Here is a 17,011-nt window from a genome sequence, read left to right as displayed (position 1 = left end):
GCAAACGGTGAACTACAGACCAGTTGACCTGACATCAGTAATACGGAATCTGCTAGAATCTATATTTAAGGACGTGGTAGAAGGGCACTTCGAAAATATTAATAGGATTGGGCAGAGTCAACACGGATTTATGAAACGGTAAATGTGTTTGACTAATCAGTTAAAGGTTTTTGAGGTTGTAACTAGCAGAATAGATAAGGGGGAACCAGTGGATGTGGTGTATTTGGAATTTCAGAAGGCATTCTATAAGGTGCCACACAAGAGGACATTTAACAAAATTAAGGCTCATGTGATTGGGGGTAATATTCTAGCATGTATTGAAGATCGGTTAACGGACAGAAAACAGAGAGTAGGAATAAACGGGTCATTTTTGGGTTGGCAGGCTGTATCTAGTGGGACACCGCAAGGATCATTGCTTGGGCCTTAGCTATTCACAATCTACATCAATGATTTGGATGAGGGGACCCAATGTATTATATCTAAGTTTGCTGATGATACAAAGCTGGGTTGATACATAAGTTGTGAGCAGGATGCAAGGAGGCTTCAAGGGGATATAGGCAGGCTATGTGAGTGGGCAACAACATGGCAAATGGAATATAATGTGGAGAAATGTGTGTCTAGATCCATTGTTCACAGTCTCAGATTAAGGGGTCGGCCATTTAGGAATGAGATGAGGAGCAATCTTTGTAATTCACAAAGCCAGAGGGTTGAGAAGGCTCAGTCGTTGAGTATATTCAAGACATATTTTTGAATATTAAAGGAATATGGGGATAGTGCAGGAAAGTAGAGATGACGTAGAACATTAGCAATGATCTGATTGAATGGTGGAGCAGACTTGAAGGGCCAAATAGCCTACTCTTACTCCTATTTCTTAAGTTCTTATATTCACAAAACCAATTCTGTTGTATTACTCTCTCCTAATATTGAACCATTAATTCTGTTACAGTGATTAAAGCATGATTTTGTAAACATACCAAGAGTGATGAAAAAACGTATGAAAAACCTCTGCTCCCTGTCACTCACCTGCTACAGTGACCGTCACAGACTCGCTGCGATGAGATTCTAACCACCTCTTTTACACGGAGATCCCATATTGGCATTGGTACCGCCCTCCTTGGTCTTTACTGGTAACCGGGATTGTTCCAATGTTGTTCTTTGTGACAAATTGTTCGGATTGCAGATATTGATCATCTTTGTAAAAGTAGAAGGTATTATCACGATATTATCTGGTCACGTTGCAGGTAATGGTGACCGTCTCTCTGACTGCATACACCCCAGTCGGTTGATCAAGAGGCATCACTGGTGTAGTTAGCGGAACTGTGGAAAATAAATAGAAAGTACAATGAGAAATTGATCTGCAGATTTTATTGTGCAGTGTCAGGTTGGGAACTCAATAATGATTGTGTGGTGTTGAAGTGCAGTTTCCCATCGGATACAGAGATTCCACAAAAGGGAAGTTAGGAATTTACTTAAAATGAAAGAACGACTTGCATTTCTCTAGCTCCTTTCATGACCTCGGGACGTCCGAACATGCTTTACAGCCAATTTAGTACTTTTGAACTGTAGTCGCTTTTGTAATGTGTGAAATCATATGGGGGAGCCAAAGAACCTAAAACAACAAGAGTTCTCGGTCCAAAGTCCAGTTTTAGGCTGGAGATTTTACTCTGGGATACGAGCGGAACAAGGAATTGATTGTTTTTAAAAGCCCAGTGCATCTAATTTAGCCCAGGTGAAGTTGCGAACTGAACGAGTGAGAGGCTCCTTAACCCCGCACCGGGACCGGTACCAGTGCAAGTATGAAACCCCTCCAAGGGAAGTCAGTTAGAAACCAATCTCAGCGAGGCTGTGAACATCACACATTTTAAATAACTGAACTCTTTTGGTGGGCCCGATATTATTGTTATCATTACTTTTGTAGTGTCCGCTGACATATCCGGCAACTACTGTCCATCACAAGTTTCCCCTTCAGGATGTGGTGGGTGGACTTCTAATTGAACAGCAGCGAGTCTGATGAGGTCAAAGTGCACAACAACGTGGTGAGTTCTAAGATTTGAACCTAGCGATGATGAAGGAACAGCGGGATGGTGTGTGACGTGGAGGCGATTTGGAGGTGTTCATGCACCCGTGCGCCTGCTACCCCTGTCATTCTAGGTGGGAGAGGCCGCGGGTGGGGGAGGTGCTGCCCAAGAAGTCTTCAGGAGTTGCTGCAGTGCATCTTGATGATGGTACACACTGCAGCCACGTTGCACTGGTGGTGGTTGGGGTGAATGTTTAAGGTGGTGGATGGCGTGCCAATCAAGCGGGCTGCTTTGTCCTGGTTGGTGCCAAGGTTCCTGACTTGGAGCTGCACTCATCCAGGCAAGTGGATAGTATTACATCACATTCCTTACTTGTGCATGTAGTTGGTCGAATGGCTTTGCCGAGTCAGGAGGTGAGTCATTCACTGCAGAATATCTCACCTCAGACCTGCTCTAGCAGACGCAGTGTTTCTATGGAGGGAAATTTGCAATTGATGTTTTTGGTGGTAATGTGGTGTTGATGGCGTTCCCATGCGCCTGCTACACTTGTCCTTCTGGGTGGAGAACGTCACGTGTTTGTGATGTGCTGCCGAAATGCAATGCAGAGAGAGATATGGAACTCCACAATATAATTACATTAAGATATCACGCATTACAGCATGATTTTGCAAGTCTCGGCACTCAGATTCTGTTCTCCGACAGAGAAACCTGTAATGTGTCAAGGCCAGTCAGTTTGGAGAGCTTCTTCAGGTGATGCTAAACTCAGTGGAGTTAAGTCCCTGACGCCGTGCTGTCATTGTGGCACTAAACTTTGATACTTCAAACCTGTAGGGGAATTTTTTTTCTTAGGTGGATCCTTGAAACAAGTGCTTACGATTCGATTTTACACACATAAATAAATACAACCCGTTATCAGGCGGTGCATAAAACGGACGAATCCCTATCACCCGTTTTGCGCTACCGCCCATGACGATTTTCACCACCTTATCTCCAGTAGCGCCCTTAGCCGGTAATAGATTCACAGCGGGTGAATACAGGGCCCAGTTTTACATGAGCTAAGCATTGAGATCAAAACCCATTCGATTATCTTCCTCTCCCCTAATATTAAACCATCGTTTTTCAAATGATTGAAGCATGATTTTATAAAGATACAAAGAGCATGAAAAATAATACTAAATACCTCTGTTCCCTGTCACTCACCTGCTACAGTGAGCGTCATAGACACGCTGAGATGAGATTCTGACAACCTTCCATTGACGGAGGTTCTGTACTGGCACTGGTACCGCCCTCCTTGGTCTTTACTGGTAACCAGGAATGTTCCAATGTTTTCCTTTGTGACGATTTGATCGGAGTACAGCCATTGAGTATCTTTGTTATAGTAGAAGGTTTTATCGCGATAATCTCCGGTCACAGTGCAGGCAATGGTGACCGTCTCTCCTACTACATACAGCCCAGTCAGTTGATCAAGAGATATCACTGGTGTCGTTAGCGGATCTGTGGTAAAATACATAGAAATAGCTTTTAGACTTGGGTCTGCAGATTTTCATGTGCAGTGCAAGGTTCGGAAATCGATGTTGATTCTGCTGTGTTAAAGTGCATTTTCACATCTGATACAGAGATTCCACTAAAGGGATTTCGGGATTTGATTACAAAGAAACACATAAAGACTTGCATTTCTATAGCGCATTTCATGTTCCAATGTGCTTTACAGACAATTTACTACTTCTGAAGTGTAGTCGCAAGTTAGGAAATCAAACAGCGGTGCCAAAGAACCTAAATCAGCTCGAGTTCGCTGCCCAAAGTCCGGTTTCAGGCTGGAGACTTTACTCTGGGATATGAGTGGAACAAAGAAAAGGTTGCTTTGAAAAGCCCAGTGGTGCTAATTTAGCCCAGGTGAAGATGTGATCAGAAAGAGTGAATATCCCTATTATACCCACACCGTGACTGGTGCCAGTGCAACTATGAAACCTCCGCCAAGGGAAGATCATTAGAAACCAATCTCAGCGAGGCTGTGACGGTCACACATTTCAAATAATTGACTTGTTTTGGTGGGCCCGCAATTATTGTTATCATTACCGCTGAGATAGTCGCTGGCATGGCCCTTCTGAAGGTCGGTGGTCTTCTAATTGAACCCATTCAGGATGGTGTGTAATGTGCAGGGGAACTTGGAGGTGATGGTGTTCCCATGCGCCTGCTGCCCTTAATTCGATAAAAAGGATTAAACATCTACGTTAAACACTGTGGATTCGTATTTGATGCTGTGGTCCCGCAAAAAGCTCTTTGAAAGAGATTTTCAATTAGTCTAACCTGCTGCCCTTTTCCCAGAGCCATGCAGTTATTACCTTTTCAAGTATTCATTCGATTCCATTTGGAGTTTAATATTCAATCTGTTTCCATCAGACAATGCATTCCAGATCATAACAACTCGCTGTGTAAAGCAATTCTCTTTATATCCCACCTGGTTCCGTTGCAAAATCATTGTCCTTTTGTTGCAGTTTCTATTTATTCACTCTATCGATACGTGCCATAACTTTGAAAAACTCTATTGATTCTCCACTTACCATTTTCTGCTCTAAGTGTATAACCCCACCTTATCTAGTCTCTCCACATCAAACTACCCGGGGTTATAAGGCACAGAGCTACGTGATGGCTAGAAGAGAGAAAAGAGGCAGAGAGGGAGAGAGATAGAGGCAGAAACAGACAGGCACAGAGTGAGAGACGGAGATAGAGCGAGCGACAAAGCGAGAAATAGCATCCAGATAGAGGAAGGAAAAATGAACGCATTAAAGGGTTTCGCAAAAGACTACGAAGAGAGTGCACGATAGAAAAAGAAAGCAACAGAAAGATGAATAACATCCGGGAGAGAAAAAGAAAGAGAAGGACTGCGAGAATCATTCAGCAATGGAACAAGGGGGTATCAGTGAGACTGGAGAAGGGAGGCAAGAGGAGAGCAAAGCCAGAAGGAAGGATAAGTCTAAGATCTGGAGCGTAGTCTCTGAAATTGTCAAGGAAGCAGATTCGATAGGAAATCTCGAAAGGCAATTGCGCATGTACTTGAAGATGACTAACTGTCAGGAATAAGGGAAAAGCTGAGAGTGGGACTAATTTTGACAGGTCTTTCAAAAAGCCGACACATGCACGTCGGGCCAAATTGCCTCCTTCTGTACTGGAAATCTTCAAGATTCCATGATTGTATGATCTACCGAAATATTAAAGGGATATAAATTATTGATCTGCATTTACACTGGCGTTGCTAGCCGACAGATGGAGCCAGTTTCACAGAAAGAGGCCCTTCGGCCCATCGTGTCCGGGCCGGCCATCAAGCCGTGTCTATTCTAATCCCATTTTCCAGCACTTGGTCCATAGCCTTGTATGCTATGGCGTTTCAAGTGCTCATCTAAATGCTTCTTGAACGTTGAGGGTGCCTGACTCTACCAACATTGCAGGCAGTGATTTCCTGATTCCAAACAAGCTCTGGGTGACTTTCTTCCCATCAAATCGCCCTAATCCTCCTGCCCTTTACAATGAACAAATGCCCATTGGTTGTTGATCCCTCTACTAAGAGGAAAAGTTCCTTTCTATCTAATCTATTTATGGCCCTCATAATTTTGTACACCTCAATCAAGTCCCCACTCAGCCTTCACTGCTCTAAGGAAAACAACCCCAGCCTGTCCAGACTTTCCTCACAGCTGAAGCGCTCCAGCCCGTGTAATGTCCTAGTGAATCTCCTCTGCACCCTCTCCAAGGCAATCACATCCCTCCTAAAGTGTGGCGAGCAGAACTGCACACAGTATTCCAGCTGTGGCCTAACTAGCGTTTTGTACAGCTCCATCATAACCTCCCTGCTCTAATATTCTATGCCTCGGCTAGTGAAGGCGTATATCACATATGCCCTTTTAACTACCTTATCTACATGTGCAGCTGCCTTCAGGGATCTATGAACATGCACACCAATGTCCCTCTGATCCTCTGTCCTTCCTATGGTCCTACCATTCATTGTTTATTCCCTTGCCTTGTTAGTCCTCCCAAAATGCATCGCCTCACAATTTTCAGCGTTAAATTCCATATGCCACTGTTCTGCCAATCTAATCAACCCGCCTATATCGTCCTGTAGACTAAGACTTCACTCCTCGCTACTTAATCTTCCAACATTTTTCGTGTCATCTGTGAACTTACTGATCATACCTCCTAAATTCATTTCTAATTCATTAATGTACACTACAAACAGCAAATGACCCAGCATCGATCCCTGTGGTACACCACTGGACAGAGGCTTCCAGTCACAAAAACAACCTTCGACCGCCACCCTCTGCCTCCTGCCAATAAGCCAGTTTCGGATCCAATGAGACAAATCGCCCTGGATCCCATGGGCTCTTACCTTCTTGACCAGTCTCCCATGCGGTACTTTGTCAAAAGTCTTACTGAAGTCCATCTAAACTACATCAACTGTACTACTCTCATCCACACACCTAGTCACCCCCTCGAAAAATTCAATCAATTTGGTTCGGCATGATCTCCCCCTGAAAAAGCCATGCTGACTATTCTTGATCTATCCTTGCCTCTCCAAGTGGAGATTAATTCTGTCCCTCAGAAATGTTTCCAATAAGTTCCCTTCCACTGATGTTAGGCTCACTGGCCTGTAATTACCTGGTTTATCCCTGCTACGGTTATTGAATAATGGTACAACGTTAGCTGTTCTCCAGTCCTCTGACACCTCCCCTGTGGCCAGAGAGTTTCTGAAATTGTGTGTCAGAGCCCATGCAATCTCCTCCCTTGCCTCACACAGCAGCTTGGGATACATCTCGTCAGGGCCCGGTAATCTATCCACTTTTAAGCCCGATAAAACAGCTAGTACCTCCTTCCAATATTAATTTGTTCAAGTATGTCACAATCCCACTGCCTGATTTATTTGCCTACATCTTCCCTCCCCATAGTGAACAAAGATGCAATATATTCATTTAAAACCTCACCTGCATCTTCCGGCTCTACACACAGATAGCCAATTTCTTCCCTAATCGGCACTACTCTTTCCCTGGTTATCCTCTTGCCCTTTTACTAATTATAAAACACCTTGAGATTTTCCTTTATTTTGCCCATCAGTAATTTTTATGACCCCGCTTTGCTCTCCTATTTTCATTTTTAAATAACCCCCTGCACTTTCTATACTCCTCCAGGCCTTCAACTGTTTTTAGTACTTTGTATCTGCCAAAACCCCCCTTTTTTCATAATCCATTCTTGGATATCCCTTGACAACCAGGGTTCCCTGCGTTTTTTGGTCCCACCCTTGCCCCTTACGGGAACATGTTGTTGTTATACTCTCTATTTCCTTTCTGAAAGACTCACACTGCTCTCATGTGGATTTTCCTACAAGTAGCTAATCCCAATACACTTTGGCCAGATCCTGCCTTATCATATTAAAATCGGCTTGCCCCCAATTTGGAACCTTATTTCCCGTCCATCTTTGTCCTTTTCCATGTCTACCATAAATCTCACCGAAGTATAGTCACTGTCACCAAAATGCTCTCGTACTGACACTTCAACTACTTGCCCGGCCACATTCCCTAGAATTATGTCCAGTACCGCCCACTCTCTTGTATTACTTTCTACAGGCTGGCTCAAAAAGCTCTCCTGGATGCACTTTATGAATTCCACACCCTCTAAGCCTTTCACACTCTGACTTTCCCAGATAATATTCGGGAAGTTCAAATCCCCTACTACTATTACACTATTACTTCTACACTTCTCTGAGATTTGCCGCAATATCTGTTTCTCTATCTCTCCGTGACTGCTTGGCGGCTTATAATACATTCCCAGCAAAGTGATTGCTCCCTTTCTGTTTTTAAGTTCTACCCATACGGCCTCGTTAGAGGAAGTTGCTGACGTCTTCCATCGTTACAGCAGTAATTGACTCGTAGATTAATATTGCGACAACCCCTCCTCTTTTACACCCCTCTGTCCCGCCTGCAGATTCTATACACCAGAATATTGAGCAGCCAATCCTACCCCTCCCTCAACCATGTCTCTGTGATAGCAGCAATATCAAACTCCCATGTGTTCATCAACACCTTCAAATCATCTGCCTTACTCGCAAGAATCCTTGCATTAAAATAGATTCCATCCAGGCTTGCCATACGCCCTTTTCCTGTTACATAAATGCTCAGTCTTCCAGGATGATTTGTTTTTTCTCTATATGTGACTGTTCATCAACACCTTCTATAGCTCCACTCCGTATCCTATCCCCCTTTCAAGTTAGTTTAACCACCCCCACCCCAACCAACAATTCTAACAAACCTCCCCGCAAGAATGTTGGTCCTGTTCTGGTTCAGGTGCAACCCGTCTGACTGGTACAGGTCCCACCTTCCCCAGAAGCAGACCCAGTGATCCAGGAAACGAAAGCCCTCCCTCCTGCACCAACTCTTCAGCCACGCATTCATCTACTCTATCATCCTATTCCTATACTCACTAGCACGTGGCACTGGGATTAAGCCAGAGATTGCAACCTTTGAGGTCCTGCTTTTTAATCTGCTACCTAGCTCTCTAAGATGTTGTTGTAGGACCTCATCCCTCTTTCTAGCCATGTCGTTGGTACCAATGTGAAACACGACCTCTGACTGTTCGTCCTCCCCCTTCAGAATGACCTTCAGCTGCTCAATGACATCCTTCACCCTGGCAAAAGGGAGGCAAAATACCATCCTGGATTCACGTCTGCGGCCACAGAAACGCCTATCTGTTCCCCTTAAGATTGAATACCGTATCACCATTGCTCTCCCACTCATTTTCCTCCCCTACTGTGCAGCTGAGCCACGCATAATGCCACGGATCTGGCTCTAATGCTCCTTTTACTGGTATCGAATTTTGTAACCAAAATGCGGGATAACAGATAATAGTGATTGGGGAGACATCTCCACATTCTCACTCTTTGTGATCAGCGAAATTCAGTTCGTTAAAGGACAAGAGATGTGTTTGCATTGGTTCAGTGTGTATCACGCTCACGTCTCTGAGACAGACAATTATGGATTCGAGCATCATTCCAAACATTTGAGCTCATAATCTGGACCGGCACTCCCAGTGCAGTACTGAGGGAGTGCTGCTCTCTGGGAGATACCAACTCTATGACGAGACGTTAAACAGAGGTGCTTTCGGCCCTCCCCGATGAAAGGAAATATCACATGGTATATCGGAACGGTAGAGTGGTCTCAGTGTTCTCTTTGAACAACTGTGCAAGAGGTGGTGTTTGCACACAAGACGAGTGCAGAGCGTGCATAAGGAGAGATATGAGAGATATTATATGCAATTCATGAAAAGAGCAGCGGGAGCAGTTTATAGGTAGGGAGATCAAACAGCAGAGGCTGCAGAATGGAGGGATAGAGGTAAGCTTAGCATCTTGGGGGGAGTGGGGGTGGGGTGGTGGGAGGGCTCAGCGGTCGTGAATTTGGGGAGAAGGTCTTATATGGAGGGAGAAGTTTAGGAAATACAGTCGGGCTGCAATCACCGACGGTTGGGGTAGTGAAGCTGTCATGGAGATTGAAATCACTGTGGGCGAGGGTCGCTCAATAAGATGCTGTGCTGTGAAAGGAGAAAAGTGATTGGGGTAAGATATCCGGATATGACTGGGGTTCGGTACACAACTATGACTTCTGGAGAGGCCAGAAGAGTAGATGATGGTCAGGAAGTGAATGGAAGAGAAGGTAACAGAGGAGCAAGAGTAGAGTCAACAGTGAGATTTAGTGATTCTGGGTAAAGAATTTCTCCTGGATTCCTTATTAACTTCATTAGTGACGGTCTTACATTTATTGAACTTATTTGTGGTCTCCCCTGCAAGAGGAAACATCTTTGCTACGTCTGCCCTGTCTAAACTTGTCTAAGCCTAAAGACCTCCATCAGATCCCCATCTCCAATCCTCTCTTTTCTAGAGAAAATGCACAAACCTGTTCAATCTTTCCAGAAAGTTATAACCTTTCAGTTTTGATATTCTCCATGACAATATACATTGCACCTTCTCCAGGGCTTCGATATCCATTTTATAAAGTGGATACCAGGACTCTGCACAATGCTCAAAGACTAGTAAAACACTGGTCTATACAAGGTTAACTTAGAAACATAGAAAATTGAAAAACAGGAGAAGGATTAGGCCATTCGGCCCTTCGAGTCTGCTCCACCATTCAATATGATCATGGCTGATCCTCTACCTCAATAACATATTCCCGCTCTCTTCCTATACCGCTTGATGCCTTTTGTGTCTGGAAATCTATCTATCTCCTTCTTAATTACATTCAGTGACTTGGCCTCTATAGCCTTCTCTGGTAGAGAATTCCACAGGTTCACCACCATCTGAATGAAGAAATGTTTCCTCATCTCAGTCGTAAATGTCTTATCGCAAACCCTGAGACTGTGACCCCTCATTGTATACACCCAAGCCAGGGAAATCATCCTCCCTGCATCCAGCCTGACGAGCCCTATCAGAAAGTTATATATTTCAATGAGGTCCCCTCTCATTCTACGAAACTCTAGTGAATACATGCCTAATCGAGCAAATCTCTCCTCATACGACAGTCCTGCCATCCGAGGAATCTATCTGGTAAACCTTCGCTGCACTCCCTCTGTATCAAGTACATCATACCTTATGTAAGGAGACCAGAACTGCACACAGTACTAGAGGTGTGGTCTCACCAAGGCCCTGTAGAACTGTTGTAAGTACATCCTTATGCCTTTATTCAAATCCTTTTGCAATTAAGACCAACACAACATTTGCCTTCCTAACTGCTTGATGCACCTGCATTTTTCTTTCAGTGACTGGTGTACAAGGACACCCATATCCCTTTGTACATCAGCATTTCCCAATTCATTAACATTTAAGTAGTACTCTGCCTTTCTGTTTTTCCTACCGAAGTGGATTATTTCACATTTATCCACGTTATACTGCATCTACCATGTATTCGCCCACTCAATCAACTTGGCTAAATCGCCTTGAAGCCTCTTTGCATCAGCCACACAACTCACAATCCCACCTAGTTTTGTGTCGTCAGCAAACTTGGACATATTACATTTGGTTCCCTCATCAAAATCATTATATATATTGTGAATATATGGGGCCCAAGCACTGATCCCTGCAGTACCCCACTACTCAACGCCTGCCTCCCCGAAAAAGACCCATTTATTCCTACTCTCTGTTTCCTGTTTGTTAACCAATTTTCAATTCATGCCAGCATATTTCCCCCAATCTCTTGTGCTTTAATTTTGCACACTAACCTCTTATGTGGGACTTAAACAAAGGCCTTCTGAAAATCCAAATACAACACATTGACTGGTTCTCCCTTATATATTCTTTTTTTGAATTTGTCTAATCCCATTGATATTTTATTAGTGTCCTGTTATCACATTCTTTATAATACACTCCAGCATTTTCCCTACTACTGATGTTAGGCTGAAAGATATTTAATTCCCTGTTGACACTCTCCCCACTTTTTTAAATAGTTGTGTTACATTTGCTACCCTCTATTCGGCATAACTGTTCCATAATCTATTGAATTTTGGATGATGACAAGCAATGCATCCATTATTTCCATGGTTACCTGTTTTAGTACTCTGGGATGCAAATTATGCCATGGGGATTTTTCAACTTTCAGTCACATTAATTACTCCAGCCCTATTTTTTTACTAATCGTAATTTGATTTAATTCCCCCTTCTCACTAGACCTTTGGTTCCCTTGCATTTCTGGGAATTTATTTGCGACCTCTTCCGTGAAGACAGAACCAAATTATTTGTTTAATTGTTCAGCCATTTCCTTGTTCCCCATTATAATTTCTCCCGTTTCTGACTGTAAGTGACCTACATTCGTCTTCGCTAATCATTTTTCTTTTTACATGCTTTTTGAAGCTTTTACAATCTGCTTTTATGTTATTGCACGTTTACTCTCATACGTTATTTTTCCTCTATTAATCAGTCCCTTGGTACTTTTTTGCTGAATTCTCAACTGCTCCTAATCCTCTGGCTTGTGACTTTTTCTGGCAACTTTATATGACTCCTCTTTGGACCTTATGCTGTCCTTAATTTATTTTGTTAGCAATGGTTGGGCCGCTTTTCCTTTTGTGTATTTGTGCCCGAAAGGAATGTATAGCTGTTGCAATTCATGCATTCGTTCCTTAAATGTTAGCCTTTGCCTGTCCACCGTCAGGCCTTTTAATGAAGCTCCCCAATCTGTCTTCTCTGCTTTCCAATTCTCGGCCTCTAGAAATGAATGCCAGGGTATTCATTGCTTTCCTAGAATCATAGCATCACAGAAATTTACAACACCAAGGGAGTCCATTCGACCCATCTGCTCTGTGTCTACCGATAAAGAGCCATCTAGTTTCATCCCAATTTCCAGCTCTTGGTCCGTAGCCTTGTAGGTTATGGAACTTTAAGTGAATATCCAAGTATGATTTAAATGTGATGAGGGATTCTAGCTCCAGCACCCTTTCAGGCAGTGGGTTCCAATCCCACACTAACCTCTGGGGGAAAAAAGTTCTCCTCAACTCCCATCTAATTCTTTTACAAATTAGTTTAAATCTATGCCTCCTGTTCATTGACCTCTATGCTAGGCGATTTAGTTGCTTCCTGTCCACAGAATCTGGGCCCCTCAACATCTTATACACCTTAATCAAGTCTCCACTCAGCCTCCTCTGTTCCAAAGTAAACATCCCGAGCATACGCAGCTTAGTTATGGCCTTATTAAGCTGCGTCTCAACTATAAGTCATTTTTGTGCCTGTACCCCCAGTTTCCTGTTCATCTCTACACCATTTAGGTACTTAATTTCCAAGGAGTAAATGCCATCCGTTTTACACGTATATAGGTTAGTCCACTTATATACCTCCACATCCGACATTATATAAATACATATATAACAGTGAACCATCATTCTGGATGTAAACTGATAGGGGCGCTGGGTGATCCATTGAAGAGTCCAAGGGGATAGTGGAAGATTACTTGACTGGGACGGATAAGTAGTTTGTGAGATTAGGCCTCAGTAAAGGCGATGTGTTTGAGGATCAGCAACTGAGAAGGAGAGGAAGTTAGTTTTGCTCATCGCGTGAAACGATTGACAGACCTCTCGATTGGCCTTGCAGAGTATGTCAGGAGAGGCACAGATGATTACTGAGGAATTGTTCACGAATAATTCAATTCTAGAAATGTAGGGGATTGAAAATCTAGTGGAGTCGTGAAGTGTTGGGATATTGGTGGTTCAATAAGGACAGAAGAGAAAAATACAGAAATGAGAGAATTAGTGAAGGGTAATGGGACTGGTGAAGCATTGACCCTTGAACTCTTGCAGCTCATTTCTGGCTCAAGCCAAATGTTAGCTAACAAAATGGTACACGTGTGTGATCAAAATCAGTAATTGTGAAATTAATTAGAACAGTTTTCTGGTAAATCCCATGGAACTGAAGGCAACCTATTGACGTTGGTAGCAAATTGATTAGAAGTTAGGAGACAGAGAGCAGGGATAACAGGTATTTAATGTAATTGGCAGGATGTGGCAAGTGGTGGCACCAGGATTCTGTAATATTGCCTCACGTTTTCACTGCATTGATCTATCAGTTACTGGAATTAATAAAGTTCCATATATCCAAGTTAATGACGACACTAAGTTAGCTGGCACTGTAAATTCTGGAGATAGCAGCAGAATGTTGCAAGGGGACATTGCTAGATTAAGTGAGTGGGCAAAGCTCAGGTTGATTCAGCTCAGCGTGGTAGGAGTGTGAGGAAACCCACTTTAGACCTAAGCAAGATATACATTCCACTTGGAATGCTGAGTGCACTTGTTAAACCCACACCAGATTAAGGATATAGGAGCAGCATATGGACAGAATTATGTTATTGAGCCCCTCGAACCAGTTTCACCAATCAATTGGATCGTCCCTCATCTGTATCCTAACTCCAATCACCTGGCTTGGTTTTTAACACTTATTACACTTGCTAAATAAAAACCTATCAATCTCAGTTTTGAAATTTTCAATTGATCTAGTCCCAACCGAATTTTGGGTGAGAGTTCAAAGTTTTCTGTACACGTTGTGTATAGAAGTGATTCCTGATATCACCCTTGAATGGCCTAGCTCTAACTTTAAGGTTATGCACCCTTATTCTGTACTCTCCCACCAGAGGAAGTAGTTTCTCTCTTTCTACTGGATCAAATCCTTTAATGACCTTAAACAGCTGAATAAGATCACCCCTTAACCTTCTGTACTCGAGTGAATACAAGCCTAGAATATGGAACCTGTCCCCATAATTAACCCTTATTGACCCAATATGATTCTGGTCAATCTGCGCTGCCAACCCTCCAAAGCCAATGGGGCAGATTATGCAGTGGGTATGACGGCATACGTTGAGAGCACTCCGTCACACTGCCTTTGAAATTTACCACAATTTCGCTATTTATACATGTGCTTGCCCATGCGCTAATTCCTGAACTAGTGATCTGTCCAAGTTTGCCTTGACGGATGATCCAGAATGACGGGGAAGTACTAATTCCTGCCACACGTTTGGGCTAATTAGCAAGTGCCCAGCAAATACTTCCGAAATATTTATTGTTAATTAAAGCAGGCGCAGGAGCCTGTGTCACATCTTAAAAAAAGCTCTGTGTGTGTATATTGTGGGCGTGTTGGTGGAGGAGACATTTTTGTTGTTTTAGTTTCATTTCAGTTATTTTGGAAGTTGAAAAAGAAAGTTAAATAAAATTAACTACTATCAGATTTCCGTGAAAAAAATCATTTCAAATCAAAATGAACAAGATAACAAACAAAATAATGCCTCTATAACATGGAGAATTGGTTTGTCTATTACCAGTCGAAATGTGGTGTGAATAACATATTTTAACCTTGAAAATGAAATTGAATATATGGTTGGGAATCTCTTTCTGAAGGTCAACATTATCTATAGGCGATAACAGATAATCTTAGACACTTACTGAATTTGAAAAAAGGAAGTTGTGTCCATAGGGTCTAATAGATTGTGGGTTTGGAAGAAAAATTAAAACAAACGGTTGATATATGAAATAAGTCATAGGTTGTTTTTGTGACTGGAAGCCTGTGTCCAATGGGGTACCTCAGGGATCGGTGCTGGGTCCTTTGCTGTTTGTGGTCTACATTAATGATTTGGATGTGAATGATAAAGGTATGATCAGTAAGTTCGCAGACGACACGAAAATTGGTGGGGTGGTAAATACGAGGAGGGTAGACTCAGTCTGCAGGACGATATAGATGGGTTGGTCAGATGGGCAGAGCAGTGGCAAATGGAATTTAACCCTGAAAAGTGTGAGGTGATGCATTTTGGAGGGACTAAAAAGGCAAGGGAATACACAATGAATGGTAAGACCCTCGGAAAGACAAAGGATCAGAGGGAACTTGGTGTGCATGTACATAGATCCCTGAAGGCAGCAGAACAGGTGGATAAGGTGTTTAAAAAGGCATATGTGATACTTGCCTTCATTAGACGAGGCATAGAATATAAGAGCAAGAGGTTATGATGGAGCTGTACAAAACGCTGGTTAGGCCACAGCTGGAATACTGTGTGCAGTTCTGGTCGCCACACTATAGGAAGGATGTGATTGCTTTGGAGATGGTGCATAGGATATTCACCAGGATGTTACCTGGGCTGGAGCGCTTCAGCTATGAAGAACGACTGGACAGGCTGGGGTTGTTTTCCTTGGAGCAGAGAAGGCTGAGGGAGGACCTGATTGAGATGTACAAAATTATAAGGGGCATAGATAGGGAAGATAGAAAGGAACTTTTTCCCTTAGTAAAGGGGTCAATAACAAGGGTGCATAGATTAATGGTAAGGGGCAGGAGGTTTAGAGGGGATTTGAGGAAGAAATTTTTCTCCCAGAGGGGGGTTGGAATCTGGGACTCACTGCCTGAAGTGATGGTAGAGGCAGGAACCCTAACAACATTCAAGAAGCATTTGGATGAGCACTTGAAATGCCATAGCATACAAGGCTACGGACTAAATGCTGGAAAATGGGATTAGATTAGACAGGGCTTGATGGACAGCACGGACGCGATGGGCCGATGGGCCATCAATGACTATGACAAAGACAAAGCACCAGATTAATTAAAAGTTTTTAGAAGTTTTGAATAGTTTTTGAAATATAATTTCAATGGAGGAGACTGAAAGAGGGTTATCTGGGCGTGGTTTAGTTTTGCCAGATTTTTTGCGCATGTCTGACCTTAAGCATAGGCTGTGCGTTGCTCTGCTGGCCTTAGTGATGTCATACACTGCGCACAACCCTGCAGCACCGATGAGTAAGTCTCCGGTCTTTGTAGCACCCTGGTCTGTAGCTACGCGACAGTCCGCAATTTGTGGGCCAACGTATACTTCCTGAGGTCCGGTGCCCAGAGCTGAATGCAACTCCAGATGGGGTCTAACCAGAGCCCTGTACAGCTGCAACTTAACTTCCACCGCTTTGTATTCCAGCTCTCTTGAGATAAAGGCCATCATTCCTTTAACCTTTTTAATTATCTGTGCCTGTCCACAAGATTTTAGTTATTCCTCTACTTTAACCCTTAAATCATTCCATTCCTCCACGTTCCCGAGCTTTTTAGCAAATAGAAAATTCTGTCCAAAGTGGAAGAATTCACAATTTCTCTCTCTAAATTCCACCTGCTACAGTCTTCCTTCATCCAATCTATAAATGTCCCTTTACAACTTTCTGCTCACGTGTGCAGTATTTACTACGCCTCCTAAATTATTTTCTTCAGGAAACTTAGATAAACACCTCTCTATTCCTTCAACCAAGTCAGTTATAATTATATTGAAAATCTTAGGTCCCAGTACAGATCACCGGCGGTCACCATTAGCCAAATCATTAGACATTTCTCATAGTACCATGGAATGAAAGCTACTGAGATGCAGTCATGCATTATTGCTATCAACGTCACAACACAATGTATTACAGCAATGAATTTCAATTACATAATAAATCATTCATTTGTTTGGCAGTTTGAATGTTAGTTGCTG

At 43.0% G+C, this 17,011-nt stretch overlaps 1 pseudogene; it reads right to left on the bottom strand.

Annotated features, from left to right (window-relative positions):
* LOC147085685 (Fc receptor-like protein 5) overlaps nucleotides 1-16,489 on the bottom strand; it is a 45,385-nt pseudogene extending 28,896 nt beyond the window's left edge.
* Between the last annotated feature and the right edge of the window lie 522 nt (nucleotides 16,490-17,011).

This window comes from Somniosus microcephalus, unplaced genomic scaffold (genome assembly GCF_052327205.1).
Source record: "Somniosus microcephalus isolate GS21.2 unplaced genomic scaffold, FLI_Smic_1.0 unresolved_chr8, whole genome shotgun sequence".
Lineage (NCBI taxonomy): Eukaryota > Metazoa > Chordata > Chondrichthyes > Squaliformes > Somniosidae > Somniosus > Somniosus microcephalus.
This window is presented reverse-complemented; position numbering and strand designations above follow the sequence as displayed.